At 38.9% G+C, this 23,681-nt stretch overlaps 1 pseudogene; it reads right to left on the minus strand.

Annotated features, from left to right (window-relative positions):
- Window positions 1-2,970: 2,970 nt before the first annotated feature.
- On the minus strand, window positions 2,971-5,018 carry LOC102834116 (annotated as a pseudogene).
- Between the last annotated feature and the right edge of the window lie 18,663 nt (window positions 5,019-23,681).

Genomic DNA, 23,681 nt, shown 5'->3' on the forward strand with positions numbered 1-23,681 from the left:
GGGGGCCACCTCTTGAGACTCACAGCTCTCTTCTCTGTTATATGGTTCATCCTCCTTTACTCTTTTCTCCCAGATGTGAAAACATCCAAGAACATTTGCATTTTGGGCTGCTATGGAAAGGTCTCGAATAGATTTCAGTGACTTGCTGGGACCATTTTCTTTTCTCTTATGAATCCCATAGACAGGAGATGGGGGTGAATTTCACTGCTGTATCCTGACAGGGAGTCAGTGACTCCATAGCACTGTTGCTGTTTCCATCTGTCAGGGTGACATGCCAACTGGCTAATGTTAAATTATTGATACTCCTTCCTAGAGTGAGTTAACCAAACAATTCAAAATCAGTGAAAAGGGGGTGGCCAATTGTAAATGAGGTTAATTCCATTTTGTCATGTGGATAGGAAGCTGATGGTTGCCTCAAGCCAAATCTGCTTGATTTATGTTATTACTCAGGGGAGGCCTTCAGTACCACAGAGGAAATAATACAGCAGAACAACTAAATTAACCCCCCCTCACTTTTTATCAAAAGAGAATTCAGATCACTTTCCAAATGAGTTATGCTTGCTAGCTGACGTTTCTCCCCACAGCAGCAGAATTTGTGTAGAAATAACCAGAGGGGAAGTTCTTTCATAGTCATGAGAAATGCCAAGACTCCCTTGAATAACTGGGAATATATCATGAATTTGACCTTCAATTAATGGAAATACAAAGACTGACTTTGGTCAAATCCTTATTCTGACTTTTCTACTGGGTGTTAGGATGTGTAGAGCAGTTAATGAACCTGAGATATGACATCCGCTGATTTTACTGAGGTGTGTCTTGGGATATCACAAAACATCCTCTTATGTATTCAGTGCCATAAATTATATTCTTTGGGGGAACATATTAATTGTTATGCCCTGAGTAAACAGCTGCTTTATTTTATACACAGAGGTGCCAGGAGGTACTTGTACTAAAACATGTATACCCCAGGCTGCCAAGTGTAATAAATAAATGGTGAGTTGTAAATTTCCATTCACTTAGATGGACCTTTTATTCAATGCCTGCCAAGACATACGCAGACCAGAATGTTTAAAGGATTAACTCTCATAAATTTTATGCATTCCACAGCATTTCACCTGTCTATTATTCACTCATCTTTGTCCAAGTCCAGTGAGCTGCCACAAACACAGGTCTGCAGCACCATCTAGTGGACAGGAGAGGGGGGTAGTGCACAGTGACTGGCTATAACGTTTGAAAGCCAAATTTGGGGGATTGTCCAACCCTCTTGTCCATTGTGGTGTACCACAGCCATATTCTGAGCAGAGTGAGCCAGAAGTGGGGTGGCAGAAACTATGGATGCAATTTGGCTGTGATGTCCATTCTTGGAAAGAGCAAGGCTGAGTTGAGTGTGTGCTGAAACCAAATGGAGCAGGGCTTTGATCTTTGTGGCTTGATCAGTAGTGAAATCAGTTATTAATCAACAGAGAACTATTGCTTTTCTAGTACAGTCCCAGCCAGAAAGCAGTGTATCAACTGTTCCTATTAACACCCAGTGCGTGAGGAAGGTAACCACCAGCAACCACGCCCCTGGCTTCAGTAAACAGATCATCAAAAGATGGGATATCCTGAACTCTCCAGAGTGAGTGCCAGAGGAATTTGAAACAAAACAGGAAGCGAATTTGCATTTTTATGCTTCAAAATGGGGCTAGCTATTAATTCTTTTTAGATAAAAAGAATGTGAAAACATATAGGTTCTTTTGCATAAATAGAAATGGAGTTATTAGAATGGATTAAAAAAAATCAATCATGGACAAATACAGTAAAGCCTGTGAAAGCCGGCACCTGGGTACCATGGGAACTTGTTAGAGGAGGAAAACTTAAAATAATTCTAATAGGGAATGATAGACAAGTGGAAAGACTGAGCCGTGGTAAAGGTGGAAAACTTGCCACAGGGCAGTCCTGGTGTGTACCAACTCCTTTCGCCATTCCACTGTGGTGGCATAATGCTTTGGGCTGCTAACTGTAAAGTCAGCAGTTCAAATCCACAGTTGCTCCTCAGGAGAAAGATGAGGTTTTCCGCTCTGTAGAGATTTATAGCTTTGGAAACCCTATCTGGCAGCAGTGGGGAACAACCAGCCCCATTTGGTCTGGCCTTCTGTCAAGGCAATCACAGTTCCAGCCATCACATTGTTGTTCTTATTAAGTGCCATCAGGTCAGTTCTGACTCATAGAGACCCTGTATAGGGTTTCCGAAAAACAGCTGGTAGACTTGAACCATCAACTTTGTGGTTCACAGTTTAATGCAGCAAACTATATCCTATAGTTAATGCAGATTATCCTATAGTGCAACACCACATTGTTATTGTTGTTAAGTGCTGTTGTTAAGTGTGACCTTGTATAGGGTTTTCATGGTATGGCTGGTAAGTTTGAACTGCCTACCTTGCAGTTCAAACCGACTTTGTGGTCCAGTGCTTTATCCCACAGCTCCATTCCACATAACAGATGAGTTAATTAACTGTTTGAACAAATATAACAGGTTAATTTTTAAGTTGTTAATTTTGTAATGGCCTATGGATGATATAAATTTTCGCAGAAAAATGATTCCCCACCCCTGCTTTATGGGGTCATTATGAGTTGAACCTACTCGGCACACGACCACGACCCGCATGGTACCAGGTACTCTTCTAGGGGGTACACACAGATTCTGGTGTTGTTGGAAAGTACTGTTGAGTTGGTTCTGACTCACAGCGACCATGTATAGAGTTTCAGAGGAAAGGCTGGTGGTTTTGAACCTTTTATCTTGCAGTTAGCAGTCCGGTGCTTATCCTATAACTCCATGTCTGCCACATGACACAGGCACCACGGTGCTGCTACAAATAACAATAAAAGTGTATAATTTTATATAAATATATTTCAGAGTTATATTAAAATACCCTTATTTTCTGAGGTATGCTTCTCATATACTTTTTGTGTAGCTGTTACTTTTCCCTGCTAATTCACTTCAATGGGATTATCCGTATTGATAACATTAAATGTTTGGGCCTTCAACACAGCTTTCTGGTGAACATTGTCCTTTAAATAAAGCCTGGAAGCAATTTTCAGATGAATGGCTATAAAGTCCTTCAGGTCTTTGGACTCAGGCAGGGTTCCTAAAGCTTGCTCAATGGGACCCATTGTCAATGGAAGTGAATTGATGTTGGAGGCTGCCTGGCCAGCTTGATAAGCCAATTCACTTCACACTCAGGTCTTTGGGGATGAGATCAGTTTTCAAACAAACAACACATATCAATAAAGGCTGCAAAGTGTTGATGTCTATGAGGAATTTGGCAAATTGGGGAAGACTGAATAGGAGGTAAAGCTTAAATGCTATGGATATGACTGTAAAAAGGCAGGAATATGAGAATTTGTTTATTTCATACTTGAATTCAGAAGCAGTTACACAGTTAATAGACCTCTGTGTTCTAGCTATAGAGGAAACAAGAATGAATAACACAATTTCCCTGCATAGGTGGTCCTCATTGTTTACTAGTGGGGCAAAGAGACACAGGTAATGACAGTGTTGTTTGCATAGGACCAGTGATAAGAACACAGGACTTTAAACAGGACTTGGAACTGATTCATTATGGTTCTACTCTCTGCCGAGAATTTGTATTTCCATATCAGATGTACTGTATTAGAATTTACATTTTAGTAAAATACCCAGGTAATTCTTTTGTATACATGCTGTTGTTAGGTGCCATTGACTCGGTATAGACTCATAGCGACCTCATGCACAGCAGAACGAAACACTGCCCGATCCTGGGCCAACCTCACAACTATTGCCACGCTTGAGTCCATCGATGCTGCCACTAGCCCAATCTATCTCGTAAGGGGTCTTCCCCTTTTTCCTCTGACCCTCCACCTTCCCAAACATGACATCCTTCTCCAGTGACTTTTCCCTCCTGACAATGTGTCCAAAGTCTGAGAGACGAAGTTTGGCCATCTTGGCCGCCAAGGAGCACTCTTGTTGCACATCCAGAATTGGTTCTTTTGGAAGCCCAAGGCACCTTCAATATTCTCTCCCAACACCATAACTCAAAAACATCAATTCTTCTACATTCTCCCTTATTCACTGTCCAGCTTTTGCACACATATGAGGTTATTGAAAATACCATGGCTTGGGTCAGGTGCACCTTAGTCCTCAAACTGACATCTTTGCTCTTCAACACTTTAAAAAGGTCTTGTACAGCAGATTTGCCTAATGCAACACATCGTTTGATTTCTTGGCTACTGCTTCCATGAGTGTTGATAGTTGATCCTAGAAGAATGAAGTCCTTGACAACTTCAATCTTTTCTCCATTGATAAGAATGTTGTTTGTTGGTCCAGTGGTGTGGATTTTTGTTTTCTTGACATTGAGATGTAATCCATACTGAAGGCTGTGCTCTTTGATCTTCATCAATAAATACTTTAAGTCCTCTTCACTTTCAGCAAGCAAGGTTGTATCATCTGCATATTGCAGGTTGTTAATGAGTCTTCCTCCAATCCTGATGCCATGTTTTTCTTCATCGAACACAGCTTCTTGAATATTTGCTCAGTATACAGGTTGAGTAAGTGTGGTGAAAGAATATAACCTTGTTGCACATTTTTCTTAATTTTAAACCATCTGGATTCATGTTTTCACCAAATGGTAGTTTTTGAAATTAGCCAGGATGTGCTTGATTTGCTCTGCAGCCCCTGTCATAAAGGGTTTCACTCTTTCTGGTTTCTGTTCTTCAAGTTTGCCTTTGATTGCTTTCATGTAATCTTTGATGTACTTCTTGTAGGCTTCTTTTGTGAAGCTGGTTTCCTGCAGGTGATGGTTCATGACAATGTCAACCCCTGTGACTACTGTGCTTTCGGTGCCTTCACCGTTGGTGCCTTCAGCGGAAGCGTTTCCACCGATGAGCGAGTCGTGGATGTTACCCTCTGTCCTGCTGACTATCTTCCCCTCCACTTCCAGGCACAGCCCGTCCGCGATCTCCCCGATCTTGTAAATGTCGGAGTCCCGGTAGATGATCATGATGGCGGCTGGCAGTCAGCGGGATGCTAGCTTAGCAGGACCTCAGGAGCAGCGCTCGCGGGGAGGGGAGAGCGGGCGGAAACGGGTCTTCCTCTTTTTCTTTAACTCTCCACTTTATCAAGTATGATGTCCCTTTCCAGGAATTGGTCCTTCCTGACAACATGTCCCAACTGCATGTTGTTGTAATATTCGGCTTTATAGTATCACCATCATTGCTTATAAGACGCATTCTGGTTGTACTTCTTCCAACACAGATTTTCTGGTTTTTTGACCATCCATGGTACGTACTTCTAAGATTCTTCTCTAATACCATAGTTCAAATGCATTGAGTCTTCCTTTTCGTTGTCCAACTTTCACATTCATAAAAGAATAAAAGGATACAATACCATGGCTTCAGTCAAACCCACCTTAATTCTCAAAGTGACATCTTTGATCTTTAACACTTTAAAGAAGTCTTGTACAACAGATTTGCCCAATGCAATGTCGTTTAATTTCTTGACTGCAGCTTCCATGAGTGGTGATTGTGGATCCAAGCAAAATGAAGTCTTTGACATCTTGAATCTTTTCTTCATTCATCATGATGCTATTTATTGGTCAAATTGTGAGGATTTTTGTTTTCTTTACACTGAGGTACAATCCATACTGAAGATCTTTGATCATCAGCAAGGACTTCAAATTATCTTCGCTTTAAGCAAGCAAGGTTGTATCATCTGGACATTGCAGGTTGTTAATAAGCCTTTCTCTAATTGTGATGCCACATTGTTCTTCACGAAACCTGACCTCACATTATTTGCTCAGCTTACAGATTGAATAAGTATGATAAAAGGATACAACACTGACATACACTTATTGTGATTTCAAACCATTCAGTGTTCCCTTTGTTCTGTTGAAACAACTGACTCTTGGTCTATGTACACCTTTCAGCACAATGAAGTGTTCTGGGTTTCCCACTTTCCACAATGTTATCTAGTTTTTTTTCATGATCCACACATTTCATTGCCTTTGCATAGTCAATGAAGCACAAGTAAACATCTTTCTGGTATTCTCTGCTTTCAGCCAAGATCCATTGGACATCAGCAATTATATCCCTCATTCCATGTCCTTTTCTGAATAGGCTTGAATTTCTGGCAGCTCCCTGTTGATGCATTGCTGTGGAGGCTTTTGAATTATCCTTAGCAAAAATCTGCTTACATCTGATATTAATGATGTTGTTCAATAATTTCTGCATTCCGCTTGGCCACCTTCCTTTAGAATGGGAAAAAATATGGATCTCTTCCAAGCAGGTGGCCAGATGGCTGTCTTCCAGATTTCTTGGCATAGACCAATGAGTGCCTCCAGTGCTGCATCAGTTTATTAAAACATTTAAATTTGTCTTCTTCAATTCCTGGAGCCTTGTTTTTTACCATTGCCTTCAGTACAGCTTGGACTTCTTCCTTCAGTACCATTGGTACTTTGTCACCTGCTACCTCTGGAGATGATTGAGCCATTTTCTTTTGGTACAGTGACTCTGTGTATCCCTTCCATCTTCTTTAACTGCTTTCTGCATCATTCAATATTTTGCCCATTCTGACATCCATTTTGGTCTTTTCTTTCTTTCCTGTCTTTTTAATGACCTTTTGCTTTCTTCATGCATGATGTTCTTGATGTTATTCCACAACAGCTCTGGCCTTTGGTGATTAGTGTCTAAAGTATCAAATTTGTTTTTGAGATGGTCTCTAAATTCAGTTGATATATACTAAAGGTCATATTTTGCCTCTCGTGGGCTTGTTTTAATTTTCTTCATTTTCAGCCTGAAATTGCATATGAATAATTGATGATCTGTTCCACAGTTGGCCCCTGGTCTTATTTTGGCTGATGGTATTGAGCTTCTCTATTGTTGCTCCTACAGGTATAGTCAATTTGATTCCTCTATTCCATCTGGTGAGGTCCATATGCATAATTGTTGTTTGTGGCGCTGTGGGTAAATGCGCCAGACTGCAAAGCCATTTAAACTGCAAGGTTGGTGGTTCAAGCTCACCAGCTGCTCCTTGGAAACCCTATACAGGGTCACTGTGGGTTGGAACTGATTCAATAGCACTTAACAACAACAATGTTATGGAAAAAAAGTATTTGCAACAGATAAGTCATTAGTCTTGCAAAATTCTATCATGTGATCTCCACCATTATTTCTATCATCAATACCATATTTTCAAACTACTGATCCTTGCTCTTTGTTTCCATCCTTCACATTTCAATCACCAGTAATCATCGATGCATCTTGATAGTATATTTGATCAATTTTAGAGTGAAAAATTGGCAGAATTTTTCAATTTATCATCTTTGGCTTTAGTGGCTGATGTGTAAATTTGAATAATAGTGATATTAACTGGTCTTCCTTGTAGACATAAGGATATTATTGTATCACAGACAGCATTGTACTACTTTAAGTTAGTTCCTGAAATGCATTTTTTTGATAGTGAATGCAATGCCTTTTCTCTTGAATTTGTTCCTAGTTTAATAAACCACATGATTGTTCTAGTCAAAATGTCCAACACCCAGTCCATTTTAGTTCACTAAAGCCTAGGATATTGATCTTTATGCATTCCATTTTATTTTTTATTACTTTCAGTTTTCCTAGATTCATGCTTTGTACATTTTATATGCAAACATACATTATTAGTAGATGTTTGCAACTGTTTCTTATCATTTTGAGTCATGCTCATTTGCAAATGAAGGTCTGGAAAGCTTTACTTCATTTATTAAGGCTAATTCTACTTTGAGAAGGCAGTTCTTTCCAAGTCATATTTTAAGTGCCTACCAACCTAAGGGGTTCATCTTTCACTACATCATACAATGTTCACTGCTAGTCATAAGATTTCCAGTGTGTAACCTTTCATAAATGATCTGTCTGCCTCTTCTTCCGAGTTTGTCTTAATCTAGGTTCTGATAAAGCCTGTCCACTTAACCCTTGTTGTTAAGTGCTGTTGAGTTGATTTCAACTCATAGTGACCTTATATAGGGTTTCCAAGGAGCGGCTGATGGGTTTGAACCAATGCCTTTGAGGTTAGCCATCCAGAGCTTATCTTACATCACCATACCAGGACTCCTGGTTGACCATGCTTGTATTTAAAATACCATAAACATAGTTTCTAGATTCAGAACAATACACAAGCCATCATAGTACAACAAACTGACAGACGAGTGGTGGAGGTCTGGGGTAGGGCCTGAGAATGTGTATTTCTCACAAGTTTTCAAATGCTACTGGTGCTGCTTGTTTGGGAATCACTATTTGGAGTCTTGGTGTGATGCTGTGGAATAATGCACTGGACCCAAAGGTCAGTTTGAACCACAAGGTTGGTGGTTCGAACTCACCAGCCACACATTCAAAACCCTATACAGAGTTACTATGAGTAGGAGTCTACTCGAAGGCACTTAACAACAACAACAAATATTAGAAGTGGACATGACATCTCTACAGAGACTTGCAATACGTATAAGAATTTGGAAAAGAGTAAGACAGGGAAAATTCTGGTCAGAGGGCATGAGGAGAATCCTAGGCAGTCTTAGCCCTTGTCTTCCCAAACTGGCTGGGTCATTCTGGAGGTTATTGGAAGATCTGTTAAATTTTGGACGTTGTCCCTACGACCATGTTTAATCTACAGAGATTTTAAATAAGAGAGTGACATGGTTTGATTTGTTTCTTAGAAAGGAAACTCCCATTTGAAGGGAGGAGAACCAGGAAGAGCAATCGGGAAGCCACTTCAGTGGGCATTGAAAACCTTAACTAAAGCTGTGGCCCCAAACCAACCAACCAACTGCCGTCAAGTCAATTCCAACTCTTAGCTACCCTATAAGAAAGTAGAACTACTCTGTAAGGTTTCCAAGGCTGCAAATCTTTACAGAAAGAGACTGCCACACCTTTATCCCATGGAAGAGCTGGTGGGTTTGAACTGGTGTTTAGTAGCTGCATACTTTAACCATTGACCCACCAGGGATCTTGTAAGGCTAAAGAGATGTCAAGGATTGGGCAAATGAGAAAGGTTAGGAAGGTGACTCAACTGTAATTAGGGCTAACATTGAGTGTAAAAGGTGGAGGGGGAGGAGAAGATGAGGTTGGGTCCATTTGCAATGCTTGGGTACCAGAGTGGGAACTCTTGGTCTAAACTAAGATAAGTATTCAAAAACAAAACAAAACAAAAACAAAAAATGACAAAATTTTTTTGAAGGAAAATAGTTAATTCAATTCTCAAAGGGTAAGTTTTAAAAGTTTGCAATGCAGGATATATTGAAAAACAGACAGGAAAATGAGAACAAGGAGATAGTACCCATGTTAAATGGATGGAACTAATGAATTGGGAACAGGGTTGAAGTTTTTTCAATTTTTAATTGTTAAGTCATGAAAACATGGACTCTTTCCTTGCCCATTTTATTTCAACATAGCCATTTGAGATCCCTAGTTCACATAATCTGAGCTACTTTGAAAAACAATTCAACCCGCTATTGGAATGCAAAATACCTTTATAATGGGCTTAAAATATGACTGGGGGATGAAACAAGGATATTTGAAATGATAATAAGATCAACCCTTAAATACATATTAAATGATTGATTTAGAGAAGGGTGTGATTATTTCTAATGGTAGCAGAAAAAGTTTCAAAATCTTGTTGTCTTTCTCCTTTTGTTAAGTGCTGTCAAGTGGGTTCTGATTCATAGCAACTCTGTATAGGGCTTCCGAGGCTGTAAATCTTTGTGGGAACAAAAGTTTCATCTTTCTATCTGAAAACAGCTGGTGAGCTTAAACTGCCAAGCTTGTGGTTCACAGTCTAGTGCTTATTGTATGGAACTACCATGTTCTCCTGTTGTGATAACCTCTTTTGTAACTTGTTACTGAACTCCTGGTGTGGTGCTGTAGGATCAGCACTGGACTGAGAACCACAAGATCGACAGTTCAAATCCACCAGGTGCTTCTTGGAAACCCTATACAGGGGTTGCTGTAAGTCAGAACTGACTTGATGACACTTCACAACAGTATCTTGTAACCAGGGTCAAGTTCCAAGTTCCAAAATTTGGTGCCTTTGGCACCAAATGCCTTTGCTTGAATCTCAACTCTTCCATTTACTGACTCTGCCAGCTACTTATCCTCAAATACGTTGGCTCATTTAATCTTTACTGCAGTCCTGTAATTGGCATTGTAGGATAAGCACTGGCCTGCTAACCACAAGGTCAGCAGATCAACCCACCAGCCACTCCTTGGAAATGCTATACTGGGTCACAGCGAGTCAGAATCGACTAGATGGCCCTTAACCACAACAGCCCTGTAATGTTAATTGTTCATTGCCATAGATTTGGATTCCATGTATGGTGATTCCATATGTGCAGAAGAGAACTGTTCCATAGAGCTTTCTTGGTTATAATCTTAATGCATGCTGATTCTCTGGCCTATTCTTCCATAGTACTTCTGGATAGATTTGAACTGCCAAATTTTTGGTTAGTATTTAAATACTTAAACATTGTGCCACCAGGGACCTTATAGTGTCATTATTACACCAAAACATCAGTTTACACTTCTGTAAACTGGGAATACTAATAAGGTGGTTGTGAGGAATAAATAAGTTGATGTGTGCAAAGAAAACTTGGCACATAAAAAGCATTATTTCTTAAGATTTTAGACTCAACTTGTAAATTGCAACTTCTGTTTATAAATCTAGCAATTTTTAGCCATCATTTATAAAGTAGCCTTTATAACTTAATTTATCATATACCTTTTAAATTGCTCTTAAATATCCAGTGCTCTTTATCTTCTTTGAGTAGTATACTCAACTAAAAACCAAACAATATCAAATACCTAAATATTCTTATAAATCAAAAACTGTAAATTTACAAATATGAGAAATCTTAAGCAATAATATACCAAAAGGGGTGATGGGGGTGGGGTGGGCCACCTTGGGTCTAGACAATAAGGAGATGCACTGCCTGTAGCAAATTAAAAAATAAAAAGTCAAAACCAAAACATAATAGTTCATGTTCTGCTTGTTATTATCAAGAATTGACATTCTGAACATTCACAGTGACAAATATTCCTCCACATCAGGATGAATGTTTTTACTGTGTCCCTTAGATGCCTACTTGGATCATTTGTTGTTGTTAAGTGCCCTCTAGTCAGTTCTAAGTCAGAGGGTCCCGGTATAGGACTTCTGAGAAATGGCTGGTGGGCTTAAACTGACTTCCTTACAGTGAGTCCAGCGTGTCCTCTGGGTTATCATAATTGGTCTAATACTGCTTAATGTCTTAGCCACTTCTATTTTGCATTTTAATTAAAAAGAACAAATCTAAGTTGTTCCTAAGCTTACCTGTTACCTACTTTAATAAATCATTAAATATTGTGTTGTTAACTGCTGTCAAGTCGGAGCAGCTGGTGGGTTTGAACCACTTGTCTTGTGGCTCATACTGACCTTGTGATCCGGTGCTTATTCTACAGTGCCACTAAGCTATCAATTCTCACTATATTTACTGCAGACATAACACACATATTTTAAATTACAGGAGTTTGGTTAACACTACAACTTACATGTTGTTGTTAAGGGCTGTTGAATTAGTTTCAAGTCATAGTAACCCCGAAAAGGATTTCTCAGGCTGTTAATCTTTGCAGGAACAGAAAGCTTCATCTTTCTCCTGCAGAACACCTATTGGGCTCAAATCACTGACCTTCTGATTCACAGTCCTGTGCTTATCCTATAGAGTCACTGCTTATATATTTAATTATAAATTATCCTAGAGTCAAGCCATGCTGACTTAATGTTAAAATACTTGTCATAGAGGTTGAATAGTGTAGCTAGTTAAGAATATAGATTCTTGGACAGACTGACTTCTTGAAGCCTAGCCCTGTCACTTGCTAACTATGTGACCTTACTCTGGTTAGATAACATCTCTTTCTCAGTTTCCTCATCTATCAAACTAGAATACTAATAGCAAGTGTTGTTATTGTTAGGTGCCATCGAATTGGTACCGACCCATAGCGACCTTATGTACTGCAGAATGAAACACTGCCCGATCCTGGGCCAACCTCACTATTGTTGCCACGCTTGAGTCCATAGATGCAATAGCAAGTAGCTCCTGTAAAGTATCTTGTGTTATAAAATAAATTACGATTTTACATTCTTAGCCTATGTTGAAAATTGGTTGAACATATAAGTGTGAGTCTATTTCATCTTTCAAATACTCCTACAAATAAATGAAACTATAAATTTCCCTCAGAACAGTTTTATCTATACACTACACAAGTTTATATGCTGTGTACACAGTTTTTATTAAGTTAATTATATTTTTAAATACATCTTATGATTTTTCAGATTCATGGATTATTGAAGAGTATGTTGTTTAGTTTTCAAGTTGTTAGGCATTCAATATTGTGATCTTCGACCTCATCAGTAGAAGCTTCTCCCTTATCTGTAGCTCCTGGGACTAGCTCACAGCTAGAGGTAGAAGGGATGTTCCTGGTTCTTTTGTTAGAAATGTTTCTTTCAGTCTTTTCTGTGTCATGCTGTAGAAAAGGATTCCTATAGTTCAAATTGTTGACATATTCCTTATCTCCAGCATTAATATATATATGGTGATACATATTCTAATATTTTGAGGGACTTACAGACTTTTCCTTTCTTCCCCAAGGAAAAAGAAATTTTGATATGGGTCTAAGACAAAATTGAGTCCCCAAGGGCACATTAGAGGAGTGAGCTTTATGAGGCAGTGCCAGGTTGTGGATCTGGGAAGGGAACCACAGAAGAAGTTGCTTAAAATTGCTTCTTAATTGTGCCTTTAGATAAAGTCTAGAAAACAGTCATCGAATGGAGAACAAATGGTGGTGAAGGATTGGAGGATTCTGTGACAAATATCCCTTAGGAATCCATCTGGATAGAAACAATGGGTGGCTGAATAGGGGCATCTGGGGTTTTGCTATCATTTTTACCTTTAGTGTGACTAGCATATAACAGTTCACAAAGTAACTGGAATAGCAGCTAATGCTAATAATCAACCTGTTACCATCAAGTTGCTTTAACTCATGGCGACCCAATGCCTGTGAGAACAGAACTGTGCTCCATAAGGTTTCCACTGGTGTGTTTTTAGGGAATAGATTTCCGGGCCCTTCTTCTTAGATGCCTCTGGGCATTAACCATTTGCACCACCCAGAGACTCCATGACAACACTTAGGCATCAGGTGCTATGCTGAATTTTTCATGTCTTATCTTACTCTTATCACGTAAATCCATAAATTAAGTACTATTGTTATCAGCCCCATTACAATTACAATTGAGGAATTATGGAATTTGCTCCAGGTAACTGACAAGGACATTTTCTTCAGATAAGTTTGTACTCACTCAATACTGGAGTAGCACTCTGGGATGAGCACAGGACTGCGAATCACATGGCTGGCAGTTCAAACCCACCAACAGCTCCTCAGAAGCCCTTTATAGGGTCGCTAGAATCAAAGTCAATTCAACAGCAACACAGTTTATCAAAAAGGGAGAGCCTTTCCTACCCATCCTGAGTGTCTGGCACCTCTCTCTAACACAGTCAACTTTATTTCTGGTGCAATTGGAAATTTATATCTTTTGCAAAGCTCTCAATAGCATAGGCACTGCAGTGATGGAAACATTTTCTTCCATTTGTGTGGTCTCTATTTCACTGCAAAACAAACGATGCAGAGAAACCCAAGACATTTTTGACAAGCTTCACATTTACAAAGGGAGCAAACAGCACTTCCAAATCCCATTTGTTTCTCCACTGCATACTAATCCCAGAGTTTATCAGTTTGAATTTACTCCCTGAAGAATAACTCAAGACTTCAGAATTCATTCTTAATTCTTGAGGGGAAATTTCCATATCCTGCATTAATAATCATAAGAACTCAGGAGCAATGTCACCAAGAGCCCTCAGAAGATTGTTCTGTTCTCTCACATGAAGACAGGTTGATAATGAACTGATAAATAGAACCTTGGAAAATCAAAATGTACAGCATAATACTTGTCATCAGGCATGCTTTCAATATGTTTCTAAAAATGTATCTTCTAAGCATTTATCACTAGGACTTCTTGTGATATTAAGTAGACAAAAAAAATATTAGCAAGGAAAGAACCAGTTACATTCTTTCAAATTTTTCTTTTAATAGTCAATGCATGAATTTGGATTGGTTTCAGGGGCATGTAACCTGTGTAGGTACACAAGGTCCTGTGTTAGAAGGACCTGAGCTTGGTTTAATATTTGGCTGTCATCATCATGATATTTTAAATAATTTAATCTCTGGGCTTGTGTTTTATAAATGAAACACTAGGGCTTGTCCCATGGACAGAAAGGCACATGAGCAGATATGATATGTACAGTCTCTGGCTGGACTCAGGTCTAATTAGCAGCTAAGGTTTTACCATTGACACCATCCAGGGATTCCACATTGTATCAAACTACACTTTCAATAGCAGCATATACAAGTGTGTTTCTCCAAATCTTCATTAACACAGCATGTCTCTAATTTATTATTCTTTGTCATTCTGACAAGGGAATATGGTTTTTCCAGGGTTTTTATCTATGGCAGGATTGTGAGGTATGGATATGTTTGAATCTATACTAGGTAATGTAGATTAATTTCTACATTCTGGCTGACACTTAGTATTGTTAATATTTTTAACTTATTCCAATAAAATGAGGGTGAAATATACCAACTCCTTACTGTGCTCCTAAGTTATCTCGTCATCTAACATTTCACATTTGTGACAATAGTGAAAAATCTACTATTGCACTGTTTTGTGTAGTAACAATGTACATCTGGCAGTAATGAACACTGAGGTGGGAGCAAGAGGAGAGCTGGCTGTGATGGTTTAGGTTATGGGTCAACTTGGTTGATCGTCAGTGGTTTGGCAGTTACAAAATTTGGCAGTTATGTAATGCTACAATTTGGAAATTATGTAATGATTAGTCATCCTCCATTTTGTGATGTTATATGGCCATCCTCCATTTTTGTATAACTCCATTTTGAACCACAGCCTGGTTTTGGAACCTAATCATGTTGATAAGTGAGGAATAATATCTTATTGTGCTTCTGTGTACATTAGCCTAATTACTAATGACACTGTGTTGTTGTTGTTATGTGCCGTGGAGTCGGTTCCGACTCATAGTGACTTTGTACAGGTTTTTTTTTTTTTTAATTTGTTTATATATAACTCCTAATTATTCCTCCATTAAAGTCAGCCTGTATGTTTTGTCCATTTTCTACTGGGTTGTCTTTTTTTGCTGATTTGTTGTTTCCTTTTTTCTTTAATTATTCTCTGTGTGTATGAATTATGTGTACTACAAAAATGTTTTTCAATTCCTCCACCATTCTCCTTCTTTACTGAACAGATGTTTAAAATGTAAATAATTGATCTATCCTGAACTTCACGATTTATTCTTTTTATACTTATTTATGAAAATTTTCTACACCTAAAAAGTAAATTTTGTAGGTAAGGTACATTATCTTCTAAAACTTTATAGGACTGCCTTTTACATTTAAATCTTTAATCTCATGAAATTGATTTTTTCTGTGGTGGGAGGTAGGAATCCTATTTCATATTTACTGAATGGTAACTAAGTGGCCATTACTTTTTATTGTGCAATTTAATGAATGATGGTAGTGGTGGTTATGTGTTATGGAGTCAGTTCCAAATCATAGCAACCCTGTATAGGGTTTCTGAGGCTGTATATCTTTACAGGAGCAGGAAATCTCATCTTTCTCCCATGTAATAGCTTGTAGATCCGAACTGCTGACTTTGTAGTTAGCAGCCTGACTTGTAACCACTACACTACCAGAGCTCCTTAATTTACTGAGTAGTTCTTCCGTTCTCCACTGATACATAATTACCTTTCTGCCATTAATCAAGTTTGTGGGTGTTCTGGGCTCTCTATTGTATGTTATTGAACAATTTGTCTATACTTGCTCCAATGCCACATTATCTTAATTACTATAGCTTCATCATATGTCTTGACATCTAACAGAGCCCATTCCTCCACTTGGTCTGATGTTACTGCTTTCCTTTTCCATATGAATTTGTATGTTTTGAATGTTTGAAAATGTAATTGTTTACCTTTTCATAGTAATGGGCTTTCACATATTTGCTTTGATTTTTCCTTAGCTATTTTAGATACTTGTTCCTACTGAAAATGGTTTCTGTAAAAACCACTTTTAACTATGTTTGATTACTAGAAATGCAATTGACTTATTAATATTGGTTTTAGTACACAGCAACATTGCTAAATTTTCTATGGAGACAATTATATCATTTGTATATAATGACAAATGTGTTTCTTCCTTTTCAAACCTAATACTACTAGTAATGCTAAATAGAAGTGGTGATAGTGGGCATTCTAATTTTGTTCTAAAAGAAAATATTTTTAACAGATCAGTATAAAGTCCAGATATTTGCTATAGATTTTTAAAGAATGGTGACTGATGGTGGTTGTGTGCTATTGAGTTGGTTCCAACTCAGTGACCCTATATAGGAATTCTGAGGCTGTAAATTTTTATGGGAGCAGAAAATCTCATCTTTCTACCAGGGTGGCTGATAGATTTGAACTGCTGACCTTGCAGTTAGTAACCCAACTCATAACCCACCGTGCTACCAGGACTCCTTTTATAAGAATTGTTGTTGTTTTTGTTAAGTGCCATCAAGTTGGTTCTGATCCATAGCCACCCTGGATAGGGTTTGTGAGGAGCGGCTGCTGAGCTTGAACTGCCAACCTTGCAGTTCAAACGGCTTTGTAGTCTGGCGCATTAACCCACAGTGCCACACCAGGACTCCTTTATAAGAATACATACCATGAATTTAGTTAAGGAACTTTCCTTCTGTTACCAATTTATCAAGAAAGCATTTTATTTCTGTATTTATTTTTTTGAGTGGATGTTGAATTTTACTGAATTCTCATAGCGAACCTATGTAGGGTTTCTGAGGAGGGGCTGGTGAGTTTGAATCACTGACCTTGTGGCTCAAATCAACGTACATTTCTGGAATATTAAACTTGATCCTTTTTCTACATGTTGCTGGATTTGGTTTGGTAAATATTTTACTTAGGATTTTTGTTTCATGTTCATGAGTGAGATTGATTTGAAGTTTTTCTTTCTTTAACAATTCTTGTCTGGTTTTATTATAAAGGTTATAGTGACCTCATAAACTAACTCATGATCATGCCCTCCATCTATATTCTTTGAGGACTTTGTGTGATGTTGAGATTATCTGATAGTTGAACATTTTGTACAACTTGCTTCTAAAGCTGTCTGAACTTTTGTTTTCTTTCTGAGAATTTTTTTTTAACCAATCTGAATGGCCATAGATTGATTCAGGCTTTCCATTTCCTCTTGAGTCAGTTTCAGTAAGTTATATGTTTCTAGGAACTTATTTCCTCTGTGTTTTCAAATATATTGACCCAAAGTTTTAAGTATATATCTTTATCTGTGTAGTCTCTACAACTTCTTGCTATACTTTCTTTTTAACTCAATATTTTTATTTGCTCTACATATTTTTCTAAACTAATCTTTTCCCAAATTGATTAATTTTATTAGGTTTCTTGAAAGAAGCAACTTGTAGTTTTGTTGGTGCCTTCTATTTTATGTATATTTAATTTTATTCTGCTCTGTTTTGAATTTACTAATTCATTCTTTCTATTTTCATTAGGCGTGTTTTGCTCATTTTCTAACTCAATTTGGATGCTTTATTTTTAGCTCTGTAATTTTCTAATGAATTTTAGAATTTTAAATTTTAAAACATTTTAGACGAGAAGTATCACATCCATAGAAATGCACACTTCATAGTAGTTTGCCTTATCATTCAATTCTTGATATTTCTAAAATTTCTTTTTGGTCCCTGAGTTACATAGAAGTGTGTTTTTAAATTTTCAAAGGATTTTTTTTTCCAGTTATCTCTTGGCTATTGATTTCTAACTTCACTGCATTGTGATCAGAGAAGATGGCTTAAAATATGTTGATGATTGTTTTATGGTGTTTCCTATGGGTGATGCAAATTCCTTATGTTATAGAGTTGTATGTGTGAATTATTTTGGTCTGATTTCCATCTATTGAATTAATATTGGCAGTTCCAAGGCTGTACCTAGGAGCTCTGGTAGCGTAGTGGTTACGAATTGGGCTGCGAACCTTAAGGTCAGCGGTTCGAAACTACCAGCCGCTCCGCGGGAGAAAGATGAGGCTTTCTACTCCCGTAAAGATTTACACCCTCGGAAACCCTGTACAGGGTCGCTATGGGTTGGAACTGACTCGAAGGCACTTAACAACAACAACAAGGCTGTACCTGATGCAGCGTTTCTTTTCCACTCTGTCTTCCTATATTTATAGTCTATCTGTATGCTTCTTTATTTATCCACTCCTTCTCTAATTTATCTTTGTGTTAATTTAGGACTAGATCAATTCATGTCAGTCTTCCATGGTGGTGGTGGTTATGTGCTGTGGAGTCGGTTCCGATTCATAGCAACCCTCTACAGGGTTTCCGAGGCTGTAAATCTTTACAGGAGCAGAAAACCTCATCTTTCTCCTGTGGAACAGCTGGTAGTTTCAAACTGCTGACCTTAAGGTTTCCAGCCCAATTCATAACCACTACGCTACCAGAGCTCCTTACATGCCGCTAATATACCACTTACACTGAAGAATTGTGTTCTATTACTGGGCTTGAGCTCTGTATTCATGAGTTTTCTTTCTCAGCATCTTCCAGTATTCTACTTTTATCTTCAGTCCGTCTGGCTACCCTTCCTTTAAATTGTAATTTGGGATTATTTGCACTTCTTAGTTTCATTGAAGATCGAGTTTGTGTTTCTGTCTCACAATTTCCTTATTGTTTTTAGATGGTATTTTTGAGGAAAAGGGAAAATCACCATTGTTACTTGGACATTTAATACTGAAAGTATTCTCATTTCAACAGGATTCTTTCTTTGTTGATGGAATGGTCGAATCCTGGGTACCTCATGCTTCACCCCGCCTTCTAGGCCCGTCTCCATTGTTTTGATTCAGTAAAGATTGCCTACCCAGCCCCTTGCCACGTGCGTGGCTGGCAGTGACTGCTGGGTGGGGCTTTGAAGCATGCCTCTGGGTCTTATTAATCAGTAATGATAGATAGAACCTTGCCCTTTAGAAAGAAAGAAAATATGCCAGTACTTTTAGTCACTCTTGAGAAACCAAATTCAATACTGAAATATTCCTATGGGATCTTAAGGTTCTGTATTTTTATGTCTAGCATTAGAAAAGCTTGCAGCTTTATGCTTGAGAAATGTGCAGTCAGTTTTCAACTCCTGTCTCACTTCATCTAGAGAGACTCACTCCTGTTATTTCCTGCACCCAAGGCATTAGTACTTCAAAACATTTATAATAGGTTCTGGAATAATTTTCTTATGTGAATGTGTATCAGTGGTTTCCTAAACAGGCATGAATCCAACCAAGACCATATTTATGTTTCTTGTGTATGTAACCACAGTCTAAATAAAGAAGAAGAAGAAGGGGAAAAAAAGGTGCAGAGCTGCAGCTGTTAGCTCAGGGCTCTGGTGAGAACACTGGCCAGACTGATAAGAGACGAGCCCATGTTTATATATAGTTGGGCGTCTAAGACTGCCCTATTTTTTTCTGTGCCTTGGTTGTCTATGTGTCTTGATAGTGTTGTTGAGTACAGGTTCAGGGTCAGCCTGCCTGGATTCAAGACCTGTCATTGTTACCTACTAACCATATACTTTTTGAACACGTCTTAATTTCTCAGTGTCTTTTATTAATTTCTGTTAAAAGGAATGGAGGGTGAGATGCCAATAATAATACTCATTAAGCTTTTTTTGAGGAACAAAGCAAATCTGGCAAATAGTTGACGCTAAATACATGTTATTCATGTTATGTTGTTGTTAAGTGCCGTCGAGTCATTTCTGACTCAGAGCGACCCTGCATAGGGTTTCTGAGGAGCGACTGGTGGGTTTGAACAGCCAACCATCTGGCTAGTAGTTCAGTGCTTATTCTACAGCACCACATGTAGTAGAGTGGAATGCTATCTTTTTTTAATGAAACACTAATTAGGAAAATTTAAAGTTGAGACTTACAGGCGATGTGTTAGTGAGAGAAATTTGCAGATGTTGCCACGCAGCTGTAAGGTACATGATGGCATACGTGTCTGGCTTGTCATGCACAGGGGCAGTAGTTAGAGGTCACTCATTCTGCCATGAAGGCTTGGACACCTGCACCTGCAATTAAAATTGTGGCTGCTTCTGCAGTGACTGCCTCTCTAATTGGTATAATTCTCCTAGTGTATGCAGCTCGTAGACTCTTTTAACAATCCTGTGAGGAGGGCTTTGTCTTTCTCATTTTATGAATGAGATGTAGCTGAAGTGACTCACTCAAGGTCATAATTCCTTCCTTCTTCTGTGCTCACTTTACAAAATTGGTTTCTGAGTTATTTGGAGATCAACCACAATAGCCTGTAAGACATGATCTCCAGGGTGCTTCTCAAACTTCAGGGTTTATAAGAATGATGGTGAAGGGTTTATTGCAATGTAAATTCTTAGTCTTCACTTTCAGAGAGTCTGCGATTTGGCCCAGGAATCAGACATTTTGATAGACACTCTCAGGTGATTCTGTTCACAGGTAGGCTAGGGAACTGCATTTACTAGGAGTCCTGGTATGGTACTGTGGGATACAACACTGTGCCACAAAGTTGGTTTAAACTACAACGTTGTTGTTAAGTGCCGTTGAGTTGGATCCAACCCATGGCAACCCTGTATAGGGTTTTCGAGGAGAGGATGGTGAACTTGAACCGCTGACCTTGAGTTTCAAATGACTTTGCAGCTCAACACATTAATTCACAGAGCCACACCAGAACTACAAGGTTATTGTTGTGTGCCACGGAGTCGGTTCCAACTCATAGTGACCCTGTACAGGGTTTCCGAAACTGTAAATCTTTATAGGAGCAGAAAGCCTCATCTTTTTCCTGCAGAACAGCGGGTAGTTTCGAACTGTAGACCATGAGATTAGCAGGCCAGCCTGATTCGTAATCACTATGCTACCAGAACTACAACTCTCCAGCCGCTCCTTGGAAACCCTATACAGGGTCATTATGAGTCGGAACCAACTCGATGATACTTAACAATAACAACTGTTATTGTTAAGATAACAACATTCTTAACATTCTTAACTGCTGTCAAGTTTGACTCCCAGTTCATGGTGTCCCCATGCACAATGAGATCAGACAGCTATGATCCATAGGGTTTTCATTGACTGGTTTCTTGGGAGTAGATCATAAGGTTTATCTCCCTAATTACTAGGGAATTGTTAAGTGCTAAGTTGGTTCTGACTCATAGTGACTTCATAGGATTTCCGAGGAGCTGCTGGTGGATTTTGAACTGCTGGATAAGTAAGGAAGCTAGTTATACCCACTGTCATAGTACTGGTGCCTTCCTCTGGAGTCTGTGCTCGTCTCAGCTTGCTCCTTCTATGCTTTTGTTTATGTGTAAATCCACTGCCATAGAGTTGATTCTGACTCATAGAAGCCTTGTATAGGGTTCTCAGGCTGTAAATCTTTTGGGAGCAAAAAGCTTCATTTTTCAGAGAGTGGCTGGTGGACTCAAACCGTCACTAGTTAGCAGTCCAGTGTTTCTCCTACAGACCCGCCATACTCCCAAAGCACCACCATGTTGTTAAGTGCTCTAGAGGCAGTACTGACTCCTAGGAATTCCAAGCCTGTAAATCTCTGAGGAGCAGAAAGCCTTGTCTTTTTCCCACAAAGAAGCTGGTGGGCTTGAGCCAATGACCAGTTCACAGTCCAGTGCTTATCCTACCATGCTTCTGCACAGCCACCTAGTAACGTCTAATTATGTGTGTCTGACGGTCCCATGCTATATATCCACTCAGTTAAAGATACGACATTTCCTTAAACTCACCACAAACCTGTGTGTGTTTACAGGTGAATGTCTTCTCTACTGCAAATGTATGTAACTTTCTTTTACCTGCTGTGATTGTTGTTAGGTGTTGACAAGCTGATTATGACAACAGGATGAACCACTGCCCAGTCCCGCCCCATACTTACAATTGTTATATTTGAGTCCATTGTTGCAGCCATTATGGACACCTACTGTGAATAAAATGAAATATTTTCTTGCAGTCATCTCAGAGTGTAAGAACCATGACCATACACTTGATTAGTGATTATTATTTAATATGTGCTTTCATCCACATGTATTACTTTGTTCTCATAACAATTTGAAGTAAGTAGACGGAGAATTATGACCTGTGCTTAACAGAGGAGGAGGCAAGGCATCAGGAGAGTTTTGGCTGGATCATTATTACCCAGCTGGCATGTGGCAGGAGCTGGAAACAAGCAACATTCTTCTGACTCCCAGACCAGAGATCCCTCCAGCAGAACAAGTCAGTGAGCTCTTGGCAAAGCTACTGAGACTGGAAAATGCCTAATCTGGACAGGGTTCCTGCCAGGTAAACATTGGAATCTGGTCATCTTGTTTTAACAGAACTGATCAATGACCTGGTCTGCTTAGTCCTTAAAGCTGTGTTTCGAATATTGATGGTGGCGAGCTAAGTAAATTACAGGGCAGAGACCAGCAAATACACCAGGCCCATTAGGCATGAGTAAAATGACCACTTTTAAAAGCTGTTTATGTGCCTCACAGAGAAAAATACACATGGATAAAAGGCAGACCCAAACCAGCAGCTTAATGCCTTAGCAATCCATCAAGAAAACTTACCTCAAGCAGGGACTATGATTGCTCTTAGGAAAAGATTAAACATTAGTGTCTGTTTCTATCATTTTCTTTCCTGTGCAGTTTTGACCTTCTTTTCATAAAATAGGAGTTAATTGCTTGTGCTTTTCTGAAGGAAAGCTAGTTCTTTCCTCGCTCCGTATGATCATTTTTATTTGGATATCTTGATGTACCTAAACCACTGGAGAGCACTGAAGCAAGCTTGTATAGATTGGTTAGCAACACACAGCTACTTAATGGATAAATTCCTAAGGGCATTTAAAGATCCAGCTCCTGAGTACATGTCCGAAGCTGGCAATAAGCCCCATTTGAATATTCACATTAGCACCGAGCAGCTGGAGATCCAGAGAGCATGATTCACTGGCTTTAGTGATGGCTTCACAGTGAATAAAGTAGCTTTATGAGAATCAATAGAGTGACTACAATTACCAAGTGCATTACTTCAAAGATATTAAGAGTCATAAATCAAGCACGTCAGTTGAAGAATAATGGTGATGTTATATACAAACAAGAAACCATGATATCAGCAGAGGAAGTGGCCAGAATTTTATTCTGCAGCTGCTAAGGAACTGAAAATAAATGGTTGCTTTTTGTTTTTAGCATCACTCTTAAGGCAGTTTGTCACAAGTCTTACAAAGGAAAACATACAATTTTGTAATCACTGATGGACAGTTGGAAGGGAGAAGAAATCCAATCATGCTGAAAGATTTGGCTGGAATTGTCTCCACTCAACTAGCAGAGATTGACTTAGCTGGAAGTGTGTGAGGTAAGGCAGTGTATTTTCCAGAACTGCTAAGTAGCAAAGTGCCTGACATATTAATTAATTTGACTCTTAGAATGCTAGGGTTGGAGGGTTTGCAGAAAACATCTAGTCTGACAATTCCCTTAATGCTCACAACTCTTCTAACGACTTCAAGT

The sequence above is a fragment of the Chrysochloris asiatica genome, unplaced genomic scaffold (assembly GCF_000296735.1).
Source record: "Chrysochloris asiatica unplaced genomic scaffold, ChrAsi1.0 scaffold00019, whole genome shotgun sequence".
Classification (NCBI taxonomy): domain Eukaryota; kingdom Metazoa; phylum Chordata; class Mammalia; order Afrosoricida; family Chrysochloridae; genus Chrysochloris; species Chrysochloris asiatica.